This window comes from Microtus ochrogaster, unplaced genomic scaffold (assembly GCF_000317375.1).
Source record: "Microtus ochrogaster isolate Prairie Vole_2 unplaced genomic scaffold, MicOch1.0 UNK31, whole genome shotgun sequence".
Taxonomy (NCBI): Eukaryota; Metazoa; Chordata; class Mammalia; order Rodentia; family Cricetidae; genus Microtus; species Microtus ochrogaster.
In genome coordinates this window covers 3,123,740-3,134,514 of record NW_004949129.1, presented here as the reverse complement: position 1 = coordinate 3,134,514, position 10,775 = coordinate 3,123,740, and the positions used below count along the sequence as shown (strand labels likewise).

At 38.3% G+C, this 10,775-nt stretch overlaps 1 protein-coding gene across 1 annotated transcript in view; it reads right to left on the bottom strand.

The window, feature by feature from the left end:
* The window catches only part of Npepps (aminopeptidase puromycin sensitive), an 80,305-nt gene that overhangs the window by 59,017 nt on the left and 10,513 nt on the right, over positions 1-10,775 (bottom strand). The gene's annotated exons all lie outside the window — the stretch shown is intronic.

Below are 10,775 nucleotides of genomic sequence, written 5' to 3'. Positions count from 1 at the left end.
GAGGCCAGCCTGGTCTACAGAGCTAGTTCCAGGACAGGCTCCAAAGCTACAGAGAAACCCTGTCTCAAAAAACAAAACAACAAAAAACAAATTTAAAAACGAAACAAACAAACAAAAATGAAGAGGTTGTTGGGATACCTGAAATATTTGGAAGATTAGAAGCACAAAGTAAAACCACCCAGGTTTGCAACTTGTATCTGAAGAGAGGGGGTAGTAAATATCTTGGGAACTGAACTCTCAATCTCTAGGACCTGATAAGAACTATAGGTAGATGGCATAGAACAGAATCGGATTAGGTGATACTCAGCTGGTACCCCTTTTACTGAATTGCTTGTTTTCTGAGAGGAAAAAGCCCACAAGTCTTAAGGTCACCATTTTCTGTTTTGTGGTATGATGTAGTTCATTTATCTTTCCAAATAAAATATGGCTACCAAGAATGTTGAAATTAGCTGGGTGTGGGGGATCAATGCTTTTTTGGTGGCAGGGGGTGAGATGGGGTCTCTTCACATAGGTCTGATGGTCCTGGAACTCACTATGTAGACTAGGCAGGAACTTAACTTGGAGATGTGCCAGCCTCTGCTACCTGGGTGCTTGATTAAAAGCACCGCATCCAGCACTTGGCTCACAAATTTGATCCCAATATTCTGGAAACAGACAGATCTTTGCATTTAATACCAACCTGATCTACATAGCCAGTACTACGGTTACACAGTGAGACTCTGATTCAAAAGAAAAAAAATCAAAAGAATGAGTCTTGGAACCAGGTAGTGGTGGTGCATGTCTTTAATCCCAGCATTCAGGAGGAAGCAGCAGACACACCTGTGTTTGAGTCCAGCCTGGTCTACAGAGTGAATTACAGGACAGCCAGGGCTACCCAGAAAAAAAACTGTGTTTCAAAAAACCAAGAAAAAAGAAAAAGAAAAAGAACAAGTGTTGAGATTTCCTTGGGGTTGTGTTGTTTTGATTTTTTTTTATCATTTTATTGTTGCCTTCCCCCCCCCCTTCAGTGCTGGGACTTAAGCCTAGGGACTAATGGATGCTAGGAGAGCTTTGGCTTTCTTTCTCACATAACAGCTAGATAAAGTTTCTAGATACAAATATTTGCAGAAGGAATGAATGAATTCATAAAGCAGTAAGTGATTATGCCATGGAGTTCATCCTTTAAGTTGTACTAATGAAAACTACCTTTACTAATTCAACTGGCTGCCTAGCAGGAAAACATGCATTTTTAAAGGGACATTTGTGTGTTCCCCTTTGGCTACTAGACATTGGAAGAATGAACTCCAATAAATCAGAATTTCCTCAGCAATCCCCTGTGGAGAAAAGTCTGAAGACGTTAGGAGGAACTAGTCTCAAGGAGAAAGATTTACAACTAAAAGATGATTGTGGAAATAGTAACTTTAAGGAGAGACTTGGGCATGGAACCACAGTGAAGCTAGACTGCTTAGTTGTGCATATTTTCTCTTTTAGTTTGATTTTTTTTTATGGTTTTTATTGCGACAGGGTTTAGCCCTGGCTGTCCTGAAAATCGCTCTGTAGACCAGGCTGGCTGGCCTTTAACTTACAGAGATCCTCTTGAGTACTGATATTAAAGGAGTTCGAGACCACACCCAGCTAGTTATACATATTATATACATTCTTCCCTTCTATTTAAACCTTACCTGCAAGTTAAAATCGCAAAGATAAGAATGGAGAAATTGCTGGTTCTCTTTGTCCTTCTTCTTAATGTGACCACACTGAGTAAATCTTTTCAGGCTTTATTAGTTTGGCTCTTTTAATTGGTTTATCAAGGATAGGTGGCCAAACCTGGTTTGTTGGAACACCCCTAAATCTGGTAACGCTAATTTTTCTTTTTTGGTTTCTTTGAGACAGGATTTCTCTGTGTAGCACTGGCTGTCCTAGAACTTTATCTGTAGACTAGGCTGGCCTTAAACTCAGGGATCCACCTGCCTCTACCTCCTGAGTGCTGGGATTAAAGGCCGTGCCACCACCAACTGGGTAACACTGATGTTTTATGAATTAACTTGATAAAATTTCAAGTTGTAATCTATTGTATTCTGCTTCAAACACTTAGATAATATTTGGTATGAAACTATTAGATTGTTCAAAAAGTAGAAAACCATTAATACTAAAAATGAATATAAAAAATCTAAAGAGCCAAATCTAGTGTGGCATGCCTATTTCCAAAAACAAATAAACAAAAGACTAAATAATATACATCACCAAAGAAAAATGTTCTGAAGCAAAACAAGCAATGACTCAAAGATATTTTTACATTAGTACTAACATTAATAGACTTATAACAACTAGCATTACATTTAGTTACAGTTTACATTCATATTTTATGAGATTTATGTGCTAAAGGAGATACCTTATAGTCATATTTTAAATGTACACATCTAAATTAAATCTTGTGGGGTCCTGAGAGATGTCTCAGTAATTAGAAGCACATGCTGTTCATGAAAAAGACCCAGGCTCAATCCTCAGCACTCACATGGTAGTAGTTCACAAATCCCTATTCCAGATAACACAATGCCCTTTTCTGGACTCTTTGGGCATCAAATACACAGATACACACATACATGCACATGCGTGCACACACACACACACACGGAGAAAGGCAAACAAAGGCATAGATGCTGGTTTTATGTATGTGAATATTTTGCCTGAATGTGTGCCTGGAGCCCATGGAGCTCAAAAAAGAGGGCCTTGACTCCTCTGGAACTGGAGTCATAAAAACCTGTAAACCAACATGTGGATGCTGGGAATCAAACTCAGGTCCTCTGTAAGAACAAGTGCTCTTAACTGCTGAGCCAACCCTCCAGTCCCAAAATTAAAAAATCTTAGATCATACTATTTATATGTTGCCCAGACAGGCTTCAAACTCTTAATCCTACCTCACGCAACCTGTGTATCAGGATTAATTACAGAAATGGGGCATGATGTCTGGCTAACAAACTTATTTTAAACTTTACTGGAAAATCTTTTAAAGGTTAGGCATACTATATGCCTCCACACCCAGTACTCTAGAAGCTAAAGAAAGAGAAGCTGAGTTGGAGGCTATCCTAGGCTATATAGTAAGACCCTTGCCTAAAAGCACTTAAAAAAAAAAAACTCATCTTCAAGGGGCTGGAGAGATGGCTCACTGGTTTCAGAGGATTCAACATCATCTTCTGGATTCCAACAGCTCCTGCATGAATGTGATGTTGGGATACTCTTTTTTTTTTTTTTTTTTTTTCCCGAGACAGGGTTTCTCTGTGGCTTTGGAGCCTGTCCTGAAATTAGCTCTTGTAGATCAGGCTGGCCTCGAACTCACAGAGATCCTCCTGCCTCTGCCTCCCGAGTGCTGGGATTAAAGGCGTGCGCCACCATTGCCTGGCACATAACAAGATTCTATCTCAAAAAATAAATTTAATAAATACAACACCAATGGACTGGAGAAATGGCTCAGAGGTTAAGGGGTACTGGCTGCTCCTCCAGAGGTCTTGAGTTCAATTCCCAGCAACCACATGGTGGATCACAAACATCAATAATGAGATCTGATGCATCTTTCTGGTGTGCAAACAGGCAGAACACTGTACACATGATAAATAAATACAACACCAACACACATAATGCCTATCAATCTTTTACATATCACTAAAAAATAGAATCAATTTCACTATAGCATGTTATTAATTATGTAATGCATTTTAATTTCTGAACTTTTTTCTTTTGAGATAGGGTTTCTTTGTGTAACCTTGACTGTCCTATAACTAGCTGCTCTGTAGACAAGGCTGGCCTCAAACTCACAGAGATCCACCTGCCTCTGCCTCCTGAGTGCTGGGATAAGTTTTAGAACAATTTTTAAAAATATATCTTTATTTATTTATTATGTATAGTGGTCTGCCTGCATGTATGTTTGGATGCTAGAAGAGAGCACCAGATCCCATTACAGATCCACCAGCGTGAACACAGTACTGAAGAAGAATCAAGTGAGGACTACACCAACCATCTGTAAGACTTACTACAAAGCTATGGCAATGAAGGCAGTGCAATTCTGGTGAGAGAATAAAAAAATAGACAAGAAAAGAACCCCAAAAGAGACAAACACAAATAAACTCAACCAATCTTTTGACAAGAGGACAGCAATGTATAGAGAAAGGGCAGTCTCCTCAACAGATCACTGAACTAAACGTCCACATACAATAAAGCAAACGTTTATATCCTCCATAAGAACTTAAATTGGACCATACATAGAAAGAAAAGTTAAAATTATGAAACTCCCAGAATGAAACAGACAAAAACCAAGATGACTTAAGTATGGTGATGACTTTTTATCTATAACAACAAAGGCATGAATCCATGAAATAAATGACTGATAAGCTAAACTTAACTAAAATTAAGCAACTGCTTTGCAAAAGACACTAAAAATGGAACGATAAGTCACAAAATGGGAAACGTTAGCAGAAGACCTATCTGACAAGAGTATTCTCAAAAATATACAAGGAACTCTAAAAACTCAACGATAACAGAGCTTGAGAGAGTACACCTGTGATCCCTGCACTGAGAGTCTGAGGCAAAAGATTCTGAATTTAAGGCCAGCCTTAACTATGTAGTGAGAATATCTGAAGGGAAAAAAAAAGCCAAAAAAAAAAAAAAAAACCCAAAAACAAAAACAGAAGGGGACCAGCAAACTGCAAAAAGCCAAAAAATTTATATATATTACACTCCTGTAATCCCAGTACTTGAGACCAATGTGAGACCAATCTAAGTGAGATCCTATTCCTTATCATTACTATCAAAGAAAGAAAGAAAGGATGATTCAAGCCTGTAGTTCCAGCTACTTAAGGGGTCAAAGTAGACACTGGCACTGTAGCTTGGTGGTGGGGTTCCAATTAAATATGTGCAAGATACTGGGTCAGATCCCCAGCAAGACAGAGAGCTAAACCAAAGAAGAGATAGCAAATAAGCCTATGAAAAGAATATGCACACCATCCATCATCACAGAAATTCAAATGAAAAGCAACACATTCGTTATAATGTCCAAACTCCAGAACACCAAATTCTAGTAAGGCAGTAGAGTAATAGAATTTATTTGAATCCTTCCCTGCTGACAAAACAGCCACTTTGGAGGTAGAAGTTGCTTACAAACTGAATAGCCTGGGCATAGTATCACATACCTCCAATTCTAGCACTAGTGAGGTACAAACAAGCAGGAGGATCAGGAATTCAAGATCATCTTTGGCTACATATTCAAGGCCAGTTTGAGTTACATTAGAATCTGCCTCAGAAAGAAGATGGATGAGACTTAATACTTTGTACCATATGATCTAGCAATTATACTCCTTGGTATTTATACAAAAGGTCTAAGAACTCTGTAGTTTGGGAGTCTGTCCTGGAACTAGCTCTTGTAGACCACTGTCCTCGAACTCACAGAGATCCGCCTGCCTCTACCTCCTGAGTGTTGGGATTAAAGGTGTGCACCACCACCGCCCAGCTAAATATTTTATTTTTTTTAACATTATTTTCAGGTGGCAGCATGCTAATACACACGTCACCTTCTACCTTGTGAGCTCAGGAGAGCTAACTCAAGTCATGAGGTTGGGGGTGTGGCCTTTATCCACTGAGCCGTCTTGCCAGCCTTGAAATCTTGGTATCTATAGTATCACAGAGACAACAATGGCAAATAAATTCAAACAACTTAGTTAATATGTTTCATTGTAATATAATACGGTTTATGCTAATTTTCACCAAAAGTCTATATGCCCTTAAGGTTGTGCCAGGCATGTCAGAACACACTTGTATTTGTAGCACTTGGCAAGCTGAAGCAGGAGGATCTCAACTTCAAGGCCAGTCTGAACTATACACAATGAGTTGACAGCAAGCCTGAGCTATGGAGGACCTGCATCATAAATTAAATAAACAAACCTCTTTTTTACTCCCTTTTAATCGGATGGCTTATGCTTACATCTTGTACTGAGGTCCAAATGATGAAGAAGATGCAGAATATTCCAGTTCCTTGGAATCAGTTCCCAGGACTCTTTCAGAAGTTCCAAGTTTTAACCAAGTTCAATGTGGCCTTCAGAAATGTTTTATTTGGAGATGGGAATGCATCTTGGTTCTAGAGCACCTGCCTAACATTCACAAAGCCCTAAGATCCAGCTTTAACTGGATTTATTCATTAATAAATAAATAATTAATTTTTTTTTTTTTTTTTTTTGGTTTTTCGAGACAGGGTTTCTCTGTGGCTTTGGAGCCTGTCCTGGAACTAGCTCTGTAGACCAGGCTGGTCTCGAACTCACAGAGATCCGCCTGCCTCTGCCTCCCGAGTGCTGGGATTAAAGGTGTGCGCCACCATCACCTGGCTAATAAATAAATACTTTAAAAAAACATTTAAAGAAATGTTTTGTTTGAGCAGGTCTCTTTTGACTTTTTGTTTGCTTGAACTAGGTCTCAACCATGTAGTCTGGGTGGGCCTCAAATTTGTGACCTTATGCCTCACTAGCCTGAGTGGTGAGAGTAGAGGTGTCTCTCCATATGTGGCTTTCAGAAGTGCTTTGTTGTTGCTGTTCTTGTTTTATTTGAATACATGTATTTTTAATTGTCTGACTTATCTTATTAGGCTGGGAATCTATTACCTGGAGCCTCATGAATACTGGGCAACCACTGAAGCACTTGACTGTATCTACAAACCTTGAACATGTTTTTATGAGATAGGCATTCTTTTTACTTTAGTCTCTGTCCCAATATATTTTCCTAATCCGAACCCAATTTAGTCAATTTCTTTTTTTAATATTTTTTTATTTATTATGTATAGGATATTCTGTCTGTGTGTATGCCTGTAGGCCAGAAGAGAGCACCAGACCTCATTACAGATGGTTTTGTGGTTGCTGTGAACTGAACTCAGGACCTTTGGAAGAGCAGGCAATGCTCTTAATCGTTGAGCCAACTCTCCAGGCCTAGTCATTTTCTTATTTGTCTGACTGCACAGTAACTCTGACCAAAGGCCCTAACACCTACATCTCTGTCCTAGAACTGAAGTCACACTCAAGTTCCTTTCCACTGAAAATGTCTTTATGAAATTCTCCATCACATTAATACATAAGTTTTAGAGATAGTCATATTGCTTTTATTTTCAGTCTTCCCATCTTAAGGACCACATAAGTTTTTAGAATAATGACATTAAATAAGCCTACTTCAAAGAGATGGTGGCTAGTGTTATTTATACATATACACATAATTATATGAAAGAATATACATTACTAAAAGATAGACAAGAGCTTATAGTCAAGTGGAAAGAACCATTACTTTTTGTCAAGTTAACAATTTGTTCTGATAATGTATTTGGCAATATTCTTTTGTTACCTTAAACACATGCACACTTCCATAAGCACACATTCAAATACACAAATATACTTCAACAATGTAATTTAGGCCCTTATATAGATAAGCCAACATGAAGCTGGTAAATCTGGAATTATGTACTAGAGCTTTGTATAAAGACACTTCAGCAGGGGGGATCCTTTCCACACACTAATGCTGAAAGCAGATATTAGATAGGATACACCTGGCACAAAATTTTCCAATGATCATTTCCTATGTGGCTTTACTCAAGCTGTCTATTAAGGATAAATTAAAAGACTCTTTACCTGTCAGGACCTGAGTTCAGGCACTCAAGAGTTTCGTATTTCTCTTGCAGAAGCTGATGACAATACTAATCCCTGAACTGTGTAGGGAGGTGCATTCCTTGCACTGGCTTAAGTGCTAGTGATTTCACCAACCCTTGAAGTGCAGAACAGTAAAAAAACAGTTTTCAGCAGTTTTCGCTTACTAGTTTCTCGTTAAAAATATATTACAAAGTAAGATCTCAAATAGTTTCTTAAAATAAACCATGCCTAAAAGACAATGCCTTAGTGTCTAACAGTCTCTCAGGATTAATGCATATATCACAAGATGGCCTCTTCACCCATTAAAACTTTCTATCGCAGCAATTTCAGGGCTTCAAATACTTTTCTAGTTGGTTTTACCCTAAAGCAAAAAAAAAAAAAAAAAAAAAACTAAAAATTTAGTGGCTCTTGATATCTGAAACAAAATGTTGAATTTTTTGTTTGTTTGATTTTTGAGACAAGGTCTCACTGTGTAGCTCTGGCTGACCTGGAACTCAGAGATCCACCTGCCTCTGCCTGCAGTGCTGGGATATCAATCTTGCATAAAGCAATAAGTATTCATGGGTACATGATATGATCAGCTAAGTTAAAATGTACCCTGTTACCAGTAGATAGCTCTGAAAAGAACTGGGTCGAATTTATAACCACCAGTTTCTAAAGGGACAACATACAATACTCACCTATAATATAAAAACCATAAAATGCTACTAGGTCCAAGAGCAAAATTAAATTGAATGTGACTGTGTGTATGTATGTGTGTGTGTGAAGGTCAAATCTATTCCTGCTGCTTATACAATCCTTAAAATATCCAATCAAAAATTACCATTTTGGGGCTGGAGAGATGGCTCAGCGGTTAAGAGCACTGACTGCTCTTCCAGAAGACCCGGGTTCGATTCCCAGCACCCACATGGCAGCTCATAACTGTCTGAAAATGTAGTTCCACGAGATCTGACACCTTCACACCAACGAACATAATAAAATTAAATAAATAAAAAAAATTAAAAAAAATTTCTTCTTAAAAAAAAAAAAAAGAAAAAAAATTACCATTTTACAGGATAGGCTCCAAAGCTACAGAGAAACCCTGGCTTGAAAAACCAAAATAAATAAATAAATAAAAAATAAAAATTACCCTTTTGCAAATTACATTCTAAAAATCAAACAAGCTTCCCTGGGTTTCCCCTGATATTATAAGAGAAAAGGATTGGGAAATGTGTCTTATCTAGTTCTGAAGGAAAATTTTGTTGTTGGCTGTTTTTTGACACAGGGTTACTCTGTGTAGCCCTGGCTGTCCTGGAACTCACTCTACAGACCAAGCTGGCCCTGCCTGCCTCTGCCTCCTAAATGTTCCTAGTGCTGGGATTAAAGGCATGTGCCACCACCAACCAGTGGAAAATATTTTAAGTATCTAAAAAATGGTAATGTTTTATCTAAATCTCTCTATAAATTCTCTTTCCTTAAATGTGCACTGCTTTCCTGACTCCGTGAGAGCAATAACTAAGGTTGCACAAAGTGTAGGAAGCTCATTGCCAATTTAGCACCATGCAGTTGTGCACACTCAGGATCTTTTAAATTCCCGAACCCTTTCCTGCAGTTTGGTAAGGAAGTGTCTGTTCTTAGTTTTTTTGTTTGTTCATTTGTTTGTTTTTGGGTTTTAGAGACAGGATCTCTCTGTGTAGCCAGCCCTAGCTCTGGAACTTGTTCTGTAGAACAGGCTGACTTGGAACTCACATATACATATGCTTTTTTTTTTAATTAATTATTTATTTATTTATTACACAATATTCTGTCTGTGTTGTGTGCGTGTCTGCAGGCCAGAAGAGGGCACCAGACCTCTTTACAGATGGTTGTGAGCCACCATGTGGTTGCCGGAAATTGAACTCAGGACCTTTGGAAGAACAGGCAATGCTCTTAATCACTGAGCCATCTCTCCAGCCCCCCCATATGCCTTGTTTTTTAAGTAAGCTAAAACTAGACCTGCCTAGATACCTCATTAAAATCCTACACTGACTTAAATTTCCTCTAACTGAAAGCTAGCCTTGATTTAACTGTCTCAAGTGTTTCCATTTTTCCAAAGAGGTGAAGAAATTGATCGTTCTCTTATTTGACAGGCAATTTTTTAAAACTGGCTCTTCTTGTTCAAGTCCATTTGAAGAATCTTTTTCTAAACTTAAAATGTAGCAGTTCAACATCACAAACTAAACTCCTGAGCTTTAACCTAACTGCAGCAACAGGACAGGCCACCTCTTCTACCCCATCTTCCTACTGACAAGACATCTTAGGAAAGTCAAGACACGAATGCCAGACCTTAAAATAAACCTGTATGGCCAGGCGGTGGTGGCGCATGCCTTTAATCCCAGCACTCGGGAGGCAGAGGCAGGCGGATCTCTGTGAGTTCGAGACTAGCCTGGTCTACAGAGCTAGTTCCAGGACAGGCTCCAAAGCTACTGAGAAACCTGTCTCTAAACAAACAAACAAACAATAAATAAATAAATAAATAAATAAATAGACAAACAACCCTGTATGATTTTTTTTCAGCACATGGTAAAGCAGAAGAAAAGAATAAAAAAAATAGGAATTTTTCAAAATATCAGTAATTTATTCTATGTCAAATAAGATTTTTCTATAAGTAACTAAAAAAATATTCTGACAAGAAATGTTAAACACTAAAGTAAAAAGCAATTTGGCTCCATTCACCTTATGTGGGAATAAGATCTGAACCCCAAACCTATTATAACCTTACTAAAATTACAACATCTACAATAGTTCTCATTTAAAGATGCTAATTGGGTACCCACAAAAATACACCGTGCTTGTTTTTTAACATCCTCATGAACAACACCAATATCTAGCTTCTAACCTTAACACTTGGCCTCATGAAGCAAGGATTTTTTTCAGTTATAAGATTTACTATCTCAATTAAACCTACAGTTCAAGGTGATGGGGTCTTTTAAGAAAATTACACATAAAAAATAAGAACCTGGCCGGGCGGTGGTGACGCATGCCTTTAATCCCAGCACTCAGGAGGCAGAGGCAGGAGGATCTCTGTGAGATCGAGACCAGCCTTGTCTACAAGAGCTAGTTCCAGGACAGGCTCCAAAACCACAGAGAAACCCTGTCTCGAAAAAC